Here is a 15747-nt window from a genome sequence, read left to right as displayed (position 1 = left end):
TAACAGAAGTTTGAGATTAATCAAGATTGGGGTTTATGTTCAAATATCTGCTGTAATTCAGACCCCATTAGTGGCAATGAAATCAGATGCAGGTGTTTAGGTTTCAGTATTTAAGGTGAGATGGTGTAAATTGAAGGGTGGCTGTTGAAAGTTCCCAGAGGAAGGCTATTTTACACAAGTTCCTTTGATACTTCATTACTTGATTCAGAAGTAGATGATCAGTTGGTGACATTGCTCTTCAGGGACTCTTTGTATCACAGATCTGCAGCAGGGAGGCTGCGAGATGCATTTGTGTCCAGGATGCTCTTAGAAGACAGAAGTGAAAGGCAGAGGCGATAGCTTGCTGTCTAGTACCAACCTGGTTGTACTGCTTCCCTTGAAGAAATGTTGCAGTATCTTATTATCAAGCAGTGCAGTATACGCTTTCACTGTACTCCTCGCAGTGGCGCTCAGGATAGCCTACCTTTGATTTTACAATAACGTGAATATGACATCAAACTCCCCATACTTGAGACTGTGTAAATATGTTAGTGCAGTTCATGGATGAACACTGATACAAAACTATTTCGCACTAAATTCATTTCACTGCCCTTCTGCCTGAAATGATGGAACATAACTATGAAATAGAGCAGTTTTAATGGGCTCTCCTTCAGGTTTGCGAAACCCGTTTTAATATTTTTACACTGTTGACTTGACATCAAGTTGCATCCTTTTTTTACATTGGTTTCCTTACTTACAGTGTCTTGTCTCCTGCCCAGACAGAACAGTACCAGAAAGTTTGCTTAGTGTAGCACAATGTACTGAAACTCTAGAAATAAAAAGCAGTATGTTGCCTTGTTTTATTATGAATTCATCCACTGTCCTTTCAGTTTGCAAACCCCTGGTTAGTGAGCCAATGGGCAATAGCAGGGTAAACTAATGAGGAACTGCAATATTTGCAACCTGCAGAAGGCAAATATTTCACTGAGCTCTCCAATTATCTCTGGTAGCCTCATACACTTCTAATGAGCACAGGGTAATCAGCCTATCTCTTCCAGTGTATTAACGAGAGCCACTTAAAATTCTACGGGATTTCTGTGGTGAACTGATATATGGACCCAAATGGATAAATAAGGATGTACAACTGCTACTCCAAGGGCTGCCATACTCTTCCCAGGGCTGGTTGTTGCTGCCTGTGGTGTGTTTTGTTGATGTCTTTATTGTATGCAAACTAAAGAGACAGTAATTTTGGAATTGTAAGGGTGCTTGAGCAGCAGTGTAATCTGGCTGCTGGGAGACTACAAAGCCATTCTCCTCCAAGACAGCATCTCCTAACAAGAACTCCTCCTTGTTTGGTTACTAGCTAACATCTCAAGTAGTGCAACTGGGCAAGAAATAAGATGTCAGAAAATGCAAACCTGCAAACACCAGCAGTTACTAGCTGGGCTTTTACCATAACAAACCTTGTCAGGAAGAATAGGAGGACCTCAGGAAGCAGTGGGCATGGCAGGATGGCCATTGACTTTGAGAGGCAGGATCCTTTCCCATAATCTCCCATGTGAAGGAGTCTGTGGGAGCTGGGACAAAACCTGGAGCTGTAGAAATAGGAAGCACAAGGTAAGTGTGTGGAGTGGTAGGAAGAGCTAGAGGTGTTCTGTTTTACCATGTATGTTAATACCCTAGGGACTAAAGATGAAGAATACAAAAAAACCTGTTTGCTTCTGATCAGCAACAGTAGCTGTATTTATTCAAGGTTTTTTAAAGGAAGGACAGGAGAAATTTTTACTCAAATGGATTTTGCCTTTGAGGTTGGAATGTACAAATTTGTTAATACCCAAAAGAAGCTTGGAAAGGAAATAAAATTTGAGAACATTCTTCAATCCAAAAGTCTGTGCCATAATGAAACCCATTTACAAGCAGATGTTTATAGGAAAAAAAATCAGTCATTTAAAAAATGTAAATTGACAGCCAATATCCTTTCTCATTCCCTAATCTGCAGCTATGCTGAATTCAAACATGTACTTTTGGATGTTCAGGAGATTGGTACTGAGAGATATTCTTCCACTTTTAGTACCTCCTGGCCTTAAAGTTACACCTCATGGCTGTATCTGCTTGCAACTCATTGCACAGTTTTCTAGCACAGATCAGTTTAGTATTTTTGTAGTTACACTACCACCCTCAGCTGAACTGTAAGTTCAGTTGGGGGACAAAAATACTGAGAGTCTGTTGTTACTGTATGAGAATCAAAATTGCACAGCCGAGTTTTTAACTAGTGTCTTTGTCTTATACATAATTAGCATACCGATAGCCTAAAGCAACTGTCTTGAACCAGGAGAGTGAACTGAAACATCATTCCTCTTTTGCAGTTGTTCAGTGGCTGGTGTGAGGTTTGGGTGGCATTGCAGCTGTCAGTGGGCAAACGCCTACTTGACAATACCAGCCCAGTCAGCCCCTCTCTGGCCCTGCTGGCTGAGTGGAGCCCTGGGAGTTTCAGTTCTCACAGAACACCAAGAATGTAAAAAATCTGTCTAATTTACAAGAAAAAGCTTCATCTAGCGACAGAGCAGCTCCAGGATTTGCTGCTGAGAAAGTTCAATGCTGAGAAGCAGTTGGAGAGGGAAGGGAGTGCTGGAAGGCACATGCTCAGAGGGCTGGTGCTAGAGACAGCAAGGGCAGCAAACTGGGGAAAGTAAGGGGAAAAGTAAATGTTAATATGAGTGAAGTGTTGTGCCTGTGTATAAAACCTCAGTTGTAATCTTGTGATACCTGTTCTTGTGGTTTATGGTGGAATTAGGTTCTCTAAAGGTTTATTATGTTCCGCTCGATGTACATTAGTGTACTTATTAGTCATCACAAGGTTGACGACACTATTGCCACGGAGCTTTTACATTAAGAGCTTACTGAAATGATAGAGTTATGTTAGGGTACCAAAGTAATTTCCTTATATCGAGACAACTTAGAAATACAGGGACCTAAGCTGTTCTCGTAATGAATTTTCTGCCTTTCACAGGAATATTTATCCAATCTGTTCTGTAATCAGAGAAATTAGTTCAGACTTGTGCAAATGCATTAATTACACTTAACTGGATTAATGGCTGAACTCTGAGGAAATGGTGTTTCTTCAGACGAAACAGTTTGACCAGGTCATCAAAGTACAGTTTAGATTCAGCCTGCTGACTCTGGACAAAGCAGGCCTGTATCAGCTGGGCAGCTGGTGAAACAGTTGCTGGCTCTGGGCAATTGGGTTGGAACATGAAGATCCGTGACATGAAGGGCTGTTTGGATTTAGAGTTTGTGCCATCTCCTCTCTTCAAGCTCGCTCCTCTTGGACAGAAATTAGTCTTTGGACACTGATTCAAATTGTGGCCGTTTCACAGTCTCTTTCCTCCCACATGAGTGAATGATTGGTTCCAAAGGTTTTATGGTGAATATTTGCTGGTCAATTATCTAAAGGTGAATGCAGAATGTTAAAGGTTTTGGGGCTGGTTTCTTTGACTGTATTGTGTTAGTCACAGCAGCTTGCTCAGAAATTTGATGACACTTGGAGAAATGCCAGATGCTTTGTTGCTTTGGTGGTACCTGGATGCCATTCCCCTTAGAGCAACCTCAGCCATGTCCTGAGTGAAACATGTGTCCCCCAGTGCACTGGGAATGGTCTCCAGGCAGCCCATCCCAGCCACAGCTTCCAGCATCCTCCAAAAACACACTTTGGCTCTGAGAAGGATTGGTTTTCTAATCCCACCTTGTGCTAAACTCCTCATTAAATTGCTACATCCAGCTCCCTGCTCAGCATTTCTATTTCATTTTTCACCTTATTGAAACCAAGTATATCTTAGACAGGGGCGTAAGTCCCACTGTGGAGGCCGGACAAAACAGCAACAGCTCTAAACACTTGATTCTGTTTATCCCCCAGGAGCTCAGCATCCTCCTGGCCTACCTGTGCACCACTCTGAGCAAGCACCTGTGTTGGTCCTCAGCAGAAAGCTGCTCATTGGTGTTGACGATAAGCCCTGAGTGTAAAGGAGCCACCTCCATTCTTCTCAGACTCCAAAAATGGGTATAAAACCTAAACTTGATATGTGTGGTCAAAGGGCTCATGGACAGAAGGCAAAATGACACCACGCATTTGCACCCTTTTTCACCTTCTCAGGGTTCTTTATAGATGACGTTTCTGTGCTTTCCACAGATATGCAAAATGTCAGCACTGTCACCTCTGTTATTTCTATATGCTCGAAAATTTACTTGTCAAATGGTAATGCTCAGCTTTCCTTTCTTCTTCCCCACTTCTACGCCTCTGCAGCTCCTAGTCTTCCAGCCCTTTAGCCATTTAGAGGTAACAGCTTGGCTTCTGGTTTTAATTGCCACTGTCTGAATCAGAAAGACTGGAAAGCTGTGGAGTTTCTCTGGTTTGCTGGAGTTCATGAGAACCAGAATTCTTTCAAACCACAACTGCAATGTGAACATCTTCATGGCATACCACAGCAGTGTCCTTGAAGTTTATTCTGATTAACTCTCTCTGATAAAAATGTCTGTTATAAGTATTATATACACGGGTACATTTCAGGCATAAGAAACTGGAAGAATTAAAAAAGTGGTTGTATGACACACGACAAAAAAAATATGCACATACTCTCTACAGACCTCCTATTTCACACAGTGTGTGAGAGGCTGCGTTCAGTAAAATATACACAATTTTAGTATACCCACATACCCACTTCCATACAAAGATAAATGTTGACTTTGAACATTAAAAAAACAAGAAATTGAATTTTTTTTCACAATATTGTAAAGATACTGTTGTTACAAGGACACCTGTGACCTCTGTTCTGTTTAAGGTTTGAAATAGCTCTATGCATAAGATGGGGAAAGACCAGGATTGTCAGATCCTGCCCAGAAAGGAGATTGGCTATAATCAAAGTGTGGCGGAGTATTACATACCTCACCTCACCCTGCAGACGGTGCAGGGCTAAATGGAATCCATAAATTCAGCATGTGTCAATTCTGTGTAATTTAGAGTTCACTGCAAGTTGGCCCTGAATCTCTTTTGATTTAAAATATTCCTGATTTGCACTGGTTCACCTCAGGAGAGGGAGCTTTTTAATATTAACAGTGAGCGGAAACACCATCAGCATTTATCATTCAAACTTTTCTGAATACATTATACTGCAGATTTCATTGCTCCTTCTGCAGAATGGGAGAGGAAGGGAATTGTGTTAAACACTCCATAGTTGTGCCAGGAGGCTCTTAGTGCTCCTGCTGCTGGAAGCAGCTCTCCCCAGGAGCAGAAGCCCTCTCCACTGTCCCTGCAGTGCCATACGTGGCCAGACAGCCTGGGCTGATGCTGGGAAGAGGCCCAGAGCCACCTCTGTGTGTGAGCTGTGCCACTGAGCAGTGGCTCACACCTGCGTTTCCTAGAGCTCCTCTTTTAAGTATTTTGAACAGTATTGTAGCGGTGGGTTTTTTTCAGGGGGGGAACAGTTGCAGAAGTTGGTTATTCCCACAGTCAGCACACAAGCATAGCCCTGCCACCATGGGGCACAGAGTGAGCAGGTGCGTGCTCCCACCTCCTAGGGTGGAGCAAACTCAGTGGTATCACCACATTGATTATAAGAGGTTAAGAACCTCTTAAGAGGGGATCAGCCCAGCCAGCAGGGGTTCATGAAAGGTAGGTCCTGCCTGACCAACCTGATCTCCTTCTATGGCCATGTGACCTGCCTAGTGGATGAGGGAAAGGCTGTGGATGTTATCTACCTGGACTTTAGCAAAGCCTCCTAGAGTAGCTGGTGGCTCATGGCTTGGACAGGTGTACTCTTCAATGGGTAAAAAACCAGCTGGATGGCCAAGCCCAGAGAGTTGTGGTGAATGGAACTAAATCCAGTTGGCGGCCGGTCACAAGCAGGGTTCCCCAGGGCTCAGTGTTGGGGCCAGTCTTGTTTAATGTCTTTCTCAATGATCTGGATGAGGGGATCGAGTGCACCCTCAGTAAGTTTGCAGATGACACCAAGTTGGGTGGGAGTGTTGGGTCTGCTTGAGGGTAGGATGGCTCTACAGAGGGGTCTGGACAGGCTGGTTCAATGGGCTGAGGCCAATAGTATGAGGCTCAACAAGGCTCAGTGTCGGGCACTGCACTTTGGTCACAACAGCCCCATGCAATGCTACAGGCCTGGGGAAGAGTGTCTGGAAAGCTGCCCAGTGGAGAAGGACCTGGGGGTGCTGGTTGACAGCCGGCTGAACATGAGCCAGCAGTGCGCCCAGGTGGCCAAGGTGGCCAACAGCTTGAATCAGGAACAGTGTAACCAGTAGGAGTAGGGAAGTGATCATGTCCCTGTACTTGGCACTGGTGAGGCCACACCTTGAATATTGTGGTCAGTTTTGGGCCCCTCACTACAAGGAGGACATCGAGGTGCTGGATTGTGTCCAGAGAAGGGCAACGAAGCTGGTGAAGGGTCTGGAGAGCAGGTCTTATGAGGAGAAGTTGAAGGAACTGGGCTTGTTTAGTCTGGAGAAGAGGAGGCTGAGGGGAGGCCTCATTGCTCTCTACAACTACCTGAAAGGAGGTTGTAGCGAGGTGGGTGTTGGTCTCTTCTCCCAAGTAAAAGTGATAGAACGAGGAGAAATGGCTTCAAGCTGCATCAGGGGAGGTTTATATTGGATATTAGGAAAAATTTCTTCAGTGAAAGAGTGGTCAGGCATTGGAACATGCTGCCCAGAGAAGAGGTTGAGTCATAATCCCTGGAGGTATTTAAAAGATGTGTAGACGTGGCACTTCAGGGCATGGTTTAGGAAACGTGGTGTTTGGTTGATAGTTAGACTTGATGATCCTAGATGTCTTTTCCAACCTTAATGATTCTATGATTCTGTGATTCTAAGAACATAGTGCTTCCTCATTGCTTGATAGTTTGTTCATTCAGTTTATCTCCCTCACAGCTTACAGTCACAGAATCACAGGCTGGAAGGGACCTCAGGGATTATCTAGTCCAACAAGGACATGTCTGGCTTCTGATTTGGCTTTGTTTGGATTCAGCTCCTTGATCTTGGTTCCTTTCAATGTTTTTTTTTCATTAGATTAATAATCCTGTTAGTGTATGGTACTTTCTTATCTCAAAGGTGACAGTATAATTAAGGCCTGGGAATGTCAGTAAACATTAAACCACAGCCCATGGCTTCATTGCAGGGAATGGTGACCCGTGATAGGACGCATTTAAATGGAATGAAGCTGCATCAAGGGAAGTTCAGATTGGACATTAGGGAGAGGTGCTTCACTGAGAGGGTGGTCGGTTACTGGAACAGGCTCCCCAGGGAAGTGGTCACAGCGCCAAGCCTGTCAGAGTTCAAGGAGTTAGTCATATGATTTAGCTTTAGGTAGTCCTACAAGGAGCAGGGAGTTGTACTCTATGATCCTTATGGGTACCTTCCAACTCGAGATATTCTGTGATTTTATGATTCTATGAACAACTGGATCTCTTTTCATCTTCAGACCTTTTATTTTCTCTGGGCTATGGCAACCAAACAGCTAGCACAGAGAAAGGACCCAGCTTTCTTTTTTCTGCATAAAGCCCCTGTGGACACTACCTTAGTAAGAGTTTCTTGCTGTTCCCCAACTTAGGCAGGGAAGCCTTTCTGGGAATAGCAGAGACAACTAACCATCATCCATCATGTAAATGATTGAAAGGGGCCTCACTCTCCTTTCTTTTATGTCAGCAGAAATAAGAGCATTTTAACACAAGTCAAAGGAACTGCACTAGCACTGACTGGTCAGAACAGAGAACTCCTGTTTGAAAGTCATCTGCATTGTTTTTTGTCCTGGAGCTGGTGATGGCAGGAAGGCATCCAAGTAAAAACTAATTTCAGAAAAGTAGAGGGTTTCTCAGCACTGGTTTGGGATTATAAAGTGTAATCACTTTGTATTATTGCCATACAACAAATATCAGGAAGGTTTTGCCAGTTTTTAGTGAGCTACTGAAAGCTATACCAGAAAATGGTGTTAGTGAGAAATAACACCACCAAAAAAAAAAAAGTCATTGCTGTCCATTTGCACAGAGGCAGTGTCAGAAAAAGCTACATATCAGTTCTCATAGCAAAATTGTTATTTGTTGGTGAATCATATAAATATATATACAGTATAAAGACTGCTTGGGGATTTTGCTCCCATGCATGTTTATTTATGAAATGGAAAGCAAGCAGGAATTTTGAGTAGTCCCATGGTATAACCCAGCACTGAAATGTGAAGATACAATGAAAAAGCCAGTGATGCTAATAATGGAAATGCAAGGTCTCTGAGGGTAGGCATGATCAGTGGGGAATGCCAGTGCTGTTGTAACCAGGAAATAAAGGATTCTTCTGCTTCACTTCTTAAGAAAGCTCTTTTTTTGTTTTAAGCTTGTGCTTCACAAAATCTGGTGGCAGTCATGACCTGAAGGAGCCATGCAGAAATAAACAAAAAATGCAGCAGCACTGAATGTTTGGGGGCAGAGTAAACAGCTAGGTTTTGGCTTCACAACATCCAAGGGCAGCTGGCAAATTTATTCCTTCTAGGTTGGTTTTGACTGGCTTGCCTGCACAAGGCAGAGGGGTAGCCTTCTGCTACCTCTATGATAGAAAACTATGATTTCCCCTAACTGATGACACGAACACTGAGCAAATTTACTGGCCTAAAGCATCCTGTGTCTCAGGAGCAAACTAGCACAAACACCAGGAAGCTCCCCAGGATGTATTTCACCCTCCCTCTTTCCCTCACTGTTGGGCTACGATCCTTTGGTCATATTTATTTCAAATTCTAGTGACTTGTGTGCGCTCTTGCATCATACAGCTTTGCCACTGGAATTGTTTCTCTGTGTGTTTGTCTCTCTGACAGTGTGTAATGCCTTTTTTAAGCTTAGTTTTCTCTCCTTTCCCCTCTGTTCCTGTTGGCTCTTCAAACAGTCTGCCATGTCTCTCCTCCAAAAGTGGCATAAACACCTTAGCACGCTAAGCCTACACGGATGGTTGCTCCTGTTTCACTGAGTGGAGGTGGAGATGATAGGGCCTTTCTTTCCAATTCTATTACCTCCTCGCGCTCTTACAGAAGGTGGGCAATGGAGGTGAGCTGGCCACGAAAATTGCTGTGCGGGACATCAGTACAGTCATGATTTAACACTATCATTCAGCAGATATAAGCCACTAAAGCTTTCAGCAAAGCTGTAAAGGCTTAACCCAAAGCACTTAGAAACAAGACAAAAGCTTAAGCATTTCCTCATCTTACCTTCGCACCTGAAGATATGTGTGTACTGATCTTTTATATTGCTGGAATCAGTGCATAGTGAAAATCCCTCTGTAATTTAGCGCTACAAGGAGTGCAGTCTGACTCATCTCTGAAAGAACATTTTGTCTGCCACTCAGGGTCCAGAGTGGCTAAGTGTATTATTTGTCTATAAATAAAAACACCTAATAAAAATCACATTCTAGCCAGGGAAAGCAGGCATTTTCATCCATGTGGTTATTTTGTCCACAAAATACAAAAATTGAGGAACTATGAAGTGACTCTCAGCTATCCAGGTCTACTTTTCACCAGCTCCTGCTGTTGCTTCAGTCACATTGAAATGAAGAAGAGGGCACTGTGTGGCTCCATGAATATTTCACACCAATTATTTCACTTTTGTGGGCATCTCTGGAGGGTTTTGAAGCTTACTTTATGGGGAGATGTTGGGCTGTTGTTCCATGAAGGAATCCTGGCTGTGCAAAACTGCCCTTCTCTCTCCTTGGTCCTTTTCCCAAAGTTACAGCTGTATCCCTGTCCTGAGAGAAAATTAAAGTCTCTCCATCTTTTACAAAGGATGGTATGTTATTCTCTTGCTTGTATCCCCACTGAGCACTAAATTTCATGCCTAATGGGGCTACTATACATTTCTGTCCAAGAAGGACTAGCAAAACAGTCTAAAATTCTTTTAAATATTTCCAAGTGTCCTGATGAGATAGATGTATCTTCATACAGTTACTGAAGTTCAGCCTCACTGATGGATAGAAAATCTCTTTGAAATTAGTCAGCATTCATGTAGAAGGGAAAGAACTGGCTGATTAGATTCTGTTTTCATTAGCAGGGTATGAACATTGGCAAGAGAAGCAGAACCTGGGCCAGACTGGGCTGTCTTCTGTAACTCTCACTTCAGGTAACTGTGCTGCATCTGAAATCAGTGTGGCAGGCGTATGGTGTTCCTGGCATTAGATGGTCTGAAAGGGGCTTAAGAACAGCAGGGCAGAAAATATGGAATGATGTCCCATTATGTAGGCAGCGGCAGGCTCAGCAGCCATCTCTGGTGTCATTTGTTCTCTATAGCCAGAAGTTTTATTTACTCTCTACGTTTAAATAACTTTTGGTAGCAGCATCCATGATAATCCGTTGATGCAAGTCATTGGCTTTTCTAGCAGGGGAAATACATTGGACTAGCCAGGTTGCCTTCTGTGATACCTGTCAGTTTAGATTGTATGACCTTTTAGCGAGCTCTGAACCTCACCAGTCTAAATCATGTGTCTTTGTAAGGCTTCACAATTTCAGAGTTCTTTCAGGTGAGAAAACTAACTGAAAAAAGTTGGCAAATACTTCACTTAAGGGTAACTAAACTTGGAGGAGAAATATATCTTCTGCATGGATTTTCCTGTATTGTTCAACTTAACTTCCTTTAGATGTCTTTTGCTGAAAATGTTCACCCCTAAACCAGCCCTTTATCTTTTCTACCTCTGCATTTGACTGGTTCTCAGAGATGAAGATCTGCGAAAGGTAATTAAATTAAATCTTTTTTTCCTAATTGGATTGAGTTGGTGCCATTGTTGTCCATTTCTTTCAGGCTTCACAATGTAGAATCAACTATTTCCTCTTGGATTTCAAGTCTCCTATTTTCAGTCGCAGCACCAATGTGCTATATTTCACATTCTCATCCTGGCAGTTCCTGTTTGCTTTTTCCAAACTACAGCAGTATCCATATCTCTCATTCTGAGGAGAGATGGTCCCTCTGTCTGTTGCCTTTTTTATAAGAACTTAAAAAAAAACTCTTCAGATCCTGTTTTATTTACTATAACCACGTTTTGCTCTTCTCTGGGGCTTTTGGCTTGCTGTTAGCTGTAGCTGTGGGACAGAGGGGAGCATCTGCCATTTTCTGCCTTTGCACAGCACCTGGCTGCTCTTGCACTCTGCTGTTCCCACCAAGGGTGAAGGTTTGGTTTAGTTCCTCCATGGCATGTGCAACACCCTGCTCAACATGGGGGTGGCAGAAGTGTGGACAACAAATTTGCAGTGTCTTCTGATCCAAGAGCACCTACTGCAGTGCAAATGGGTGCTAAGGGAGATGCAACTTCTTTTGCTCCCTTTCACCACCTTAGCTTTCCCAAGGAATGCTTTATCTCCAGTCTGAGTCACCAGTCCCGGTACAGGTCACTTAGAGTCACTGCACATTTATCAAACGTGAATGGTGACAATTTAAGTTTAGCATAATTGCGACAAGAAGGGTTTAGTCTCCAGTTGCTAATGGTATCACCAGGCCAACAAGACCCCTGGCTACTTGTTTTATCGGAAAGTGGAAATGCTTACCAAATCATTTGCCACCCTCAGGGGGTCAGAAAATTTACAACCCTTAATAAAAATGATACCACATTATGTCTCAGGAGCATGTGTTGCCTCATCCTCTGCCTCTGTTACAGGCTGGGCACACTCTATTGGAAAATAAAAAAGTGTTCAGAGAACCCATATTACCATCAGGGCAGAAAGTTCCCCATTTTAACTGACCATTGCAACAACTCTCATACTTTACTACCCCTCTAAGAAAAATGAAGATTCCCATTCACAAGAGTTCTAAAATCTAGAAACCCAAATGTATGTTGTGGAGGAAAAATAGGGGAGGGGGACAAATAACAAAGTACTTAATTTAAAAAAAAAAAAAAAAGTGAAGAAAAAAAGTTGTTCTCAGCATCTACCACAGAGTACCCTTATTATCTTTGGGGTTAGGCACTTCAAGGGGAAAGAGGCTTATCTGCCCTGCTCAGCATTAGCAGTGTTACTGGTATTTCTGCGCTTATCAATCTATCAGCTCTCAGTTATGTGATGGAGTTATCCACCAGACCAACCCTGATAAAGCAGAAGGTAACTAGAGGCAAGGCCAGGCTGTAACATTCTTGTGCATGATGAGTTTTCCTAGGTTTTTAATCTTCTTTTTCCATTGCAAAGCAGAGATGAGCCTGGTATTTCAGAGAACACTGCACAGGAAAGTATCAGAGGAAGACAGTGGCACCTCACCTGCTGAGAAGCCCATATCCCAGCAAAGATCTAGCAGTGAGTGAATATAAACTCAATGTACATAATGCAACCTAAATTTTTCACCTTGCCTGTGTGTGGAAGAAAGGGCCCAAGAATATAAACCCACTCATAATGCAATCTGAATCTTGGAGTCCTTGTTTCATAATTTATCAGATCACATTTTGACTTATAAGAAGTGTCCATGTGGGTAAGACTGGGAAAGCTGCGGCTGCAGCTGTAATGGCATGCAGCACTTGTGATTTCACTCCATCAGCAATCACTCAGTAACTGCCTAGTAAAGTGAATAAGAAAAGGTCTAGTGTAATTGACAGTAAAAGGCCTCTGAATCAAGTTACTCCTGCTTTTCCCTTTAAAGTTTCTGATTAGATTGTAATTGCCACTTAGTAGCAGTATTCAACAAAACTGCCACTTTTCCTCATCCATGTATTTTTGGTTTCCTGATGCCAATGTTAGTCAGGAGCAGGTCAGTAATTCTATCCTTTTGGACTCAGTGCTGCATAGGCCCCTCCTGTTCGTAATGAAGCTGTTATTTTGCAATTCCTAGTACTCATCTGGTTTGACTTTAGCAGAAAATATGGCTGTTACCTTAGAATTCATTGATAGCAACAAATAGGATGAGGTTATAATTTGTCAGCTGTGTTCACTGCGCACAGGATTTGTTTCAACTGTCTGATGGATTTCACCCAAAGCTCAGGAGCCAACTGCACAATGGGCAGTGCCCAGGCAGGCAGCACATCACTGTGCTAGCACAAGTGCCCCAGCAAAAAGATTGGACGCAATTAAGAAGAAGCTGCAGCACAGCAGGGTGGCAGTGAAAGACTGAGACACGTCAGGCTGGGAGAAAGAGTGTCTGAAACTCTGGCAGTTCACCATGCAGTTATGACATACGCACTTTGGCGAATTTCACACAAAGCACAGTAAAAGTTTCTTTCTCTACAGAGGCATCAAAGTAGAATGAATAAAGGACAGAAATTTTCTTTTAGAAGGATGAGAGGGTTTCCAATATGCCTAACAACCATTATGGGTTTATATCAAGCAGTAGTGGGGGGGGGGAAAAAGAGTTCTCTTCTAGGAGATCTTTTCTTAAAGGATATGATAGATGATTAAGGTGCAAAGAAATCTTCAATAGTATATATGTGAAAGTTTTCCCTGCAAGGGTTCATTGTAAAACAAATGTGCTGCTTTAAGGATAATGGCATGGTATTATTTATGTAGACAGTTCCAGCAGTTCCCAAAGTGGAGTAAATGCTGTAATCATACCCATAAAGGCCTGCCTGCTTCCTTGCACATTATTTGGCATTATTTTTCATACAGATTAATTATCAAAGGAACATTTGAATTTATTATCTGTAGAGGCAATTTTAAATGAGGTATAAATTCAATATAGTAAGTGTTCTCTCAGCAGTGTGAATCCAAAATAGAGTTGTCATCTTTCACCCAATAAGTCAAGCTGTGCCTGGGCATATGGAGATTTTCATAATATATTCTATTCAAGAATTAGAAAGCAGTAAATATTTGTGAAAGCGATAATCAGCAACTGCTTCTGAGGGCAGTGGCGAGGTACTGTAAGATTTAGAAATGAGTCCCTAAAGTTAGTGATCCTGCATTGGCTGCTGAAGCCTTTGCTTGGTTTTAAGGTCTTTTGGGGGAGAGAATGAGGCAGAAGAGTGAAGTCTTAAATGCTGAGAGTATGGTTTTAAGATGAGAGCCTGAGTTAACTCTGCTCAGTACAATGATCACCTGCGGTGAAATGTTCACCTAAAATTCTAGTGCTGCCGTTTTCCAGCTTCTAAAAGTAAATGGCTTAGGAGATGGTACAAGACATCTGTACTGCTGCTGACTGTAGGTTTTATTGGGCTATTTTTGATCTCACTGGACTAAACTCTGCTCCTGGTCTGCTAGATAGCAGTGAATACAAGTGTGCTTTTCCATCTGCCCAAGCCAAGTAATTTATTTTGCTCTTCAGGATCAAAATGTGCTTTATGCCCTCATCACCTCAAGGCTTGACAGTGCTGTAATGGGCATTATACAGTGTTAACCAGGAAAGCCACATTCAAGAATCGATTTGGGCCATCCCACTTTTTGATTAGAGTAAGCCAGCAGAAACGTAACATGCCTTTGCTTCATACACTAGTGTTTGCTGGCACTTACACAGGAACCCATGTCACTAAGAAAATACTGCAAGTATTTCCAATTGCCTTTCAGCTGAGTTTTCAGCAATTGCTTCTCCTTCAGTGATCCCCTGGGGTGTGAGAAGAGTTCCTAGGGAGAGCCAGGGGAGCCCACTCTGGTCTTTCTCCTGCCACTGTCTGTCAGGTCATGAATCTGGCTAGTTTTGAACAAGACCATTCTTGTGTCTGTACAGCTGCTTTATTTGTTTACTTATCTATATATTTATTTATTTATCTACATATTTATTTAATAGGAGTGGTAGATAGTCTGGGTTCGCAAATATTGCCCCATCAGGGTGAAAAGGGCCTGTACACATGTAAAGATAAAGAATGGTGTTGAACAAATCAAAACTGGCAAGTGCTCAGGACTCACACTCCACTTGGGACTTTTTCTAGTAATAAGATTAACTTTTATAATGTCTCATGGGGCATTATAACTTCTTGAGTAGGAGGAGAACAGTGTAGCAGTTCTGAACAGTAATGAGCAGCGCTGCCAGCCATGAACTGTACTTTGTGGAGTTTCTCCTGAATGTGGAAGTATGGGCAGGAAAATACAGTGAACTACCTGAAAAAAATTTTTGGTTTTCATATTTTGAAGTAACTGATTAGAGCACGAACCTTGAAAACTGAGATTTATAGTGCTCACAATTCTAAAAGTAGACATAGCACAGTGATTGATAGAGGATCAGTTAATTCATTTATCCCTTTTGTCTGTTCATGATTTGCTTATAAGTAGTGAATTATTTCCCAAGTGGGTAGTCTTTACCCGCTTGTGGAGAAACAGGTAAATGTCTGCTCACCTGGGGCTTGTTTTTGTCATTGGTGGCCTCCAGGAGGCAAGAGTCTGCAGAAGTAGCTAAACCAAAGAAAAGTCAAGAGAGACCTTTCTGTAGATTGTGCTGCCATGAGCAAGATATTGACGCTTGTCCCTAAAAAGCAAAGCCAACAAGTAGATTTGGTCAGGCCAGCGCAGAAGATAATGTGACCATGAAAAGGGAAGGGCCTGGGGGCAGTTTGCAGTGAGGATAGGGAAAAAACTGATAGACAGCTTGCTGGGATTGAAATTTAAGGGCAATAGGAAAGCTTAGGAGAGATGGATCAGGCAGAGAAAGAATGAGAACAACACTCCTTCAGCAAAGAGAACAGGATTCATGGCACCGTAAAAAAAAGAAAGTAGCAGACCCGATTTTCACGTCGTGTAACATGGTGTAGCAAGTTCACAGGATTTCTATGCACAAAGTTCACCCAACACATGATATTTAAAAAGCACAACAGTGTTTATTGCTCTATTATAGCCTTGCATAAGCAGTTACT

The 15747-nt window shown here is 42.6% G+C and overlaps 1 long non-coding RNA gene across 1 annotated transcript in view; it reads left to right on the top strand.

Annotated features, from left to right (window-relative positions):
• Nucleotides 1–15747, top strand: part of LOC142061017 (uncharacterized) — a 216298-nt gene that overhangs the window by 177196 nt on the left and 23355 nt on the right. Inside the window, exon 5 of the long non-coding RNA XR_012662015.1 lies at nucleotides 10053–12277. This is a non-coding gene — a long non-coding RNA (uncharacterized LOC142061017). The remainder of the gene's footprint in view (nucleotides 1–10052; nucleotides 12278–15747) is intronic.

Source organism: Phalacrocorax aristotelis, chromosome 8, assembly GCF_949628215.1.
Source record: "Phalacrocorax aristotelis chromosome 8, bGulAri2.1, whole genome shotgun sequence".
Classification (NCBI taxonomy): domain Eukaryota; kingdom Metazoa; phylum Chordata; class Aves; order Suliformes; family Phalacrocoracidae; genus Phalacrocorax; species Phalacrocorax aristotelis.
The sequence above is the reverse complement of the archived record's forward strand: the minus strand, read 5'-3'. Positions and strand labels throughout refer to the sequence as shown.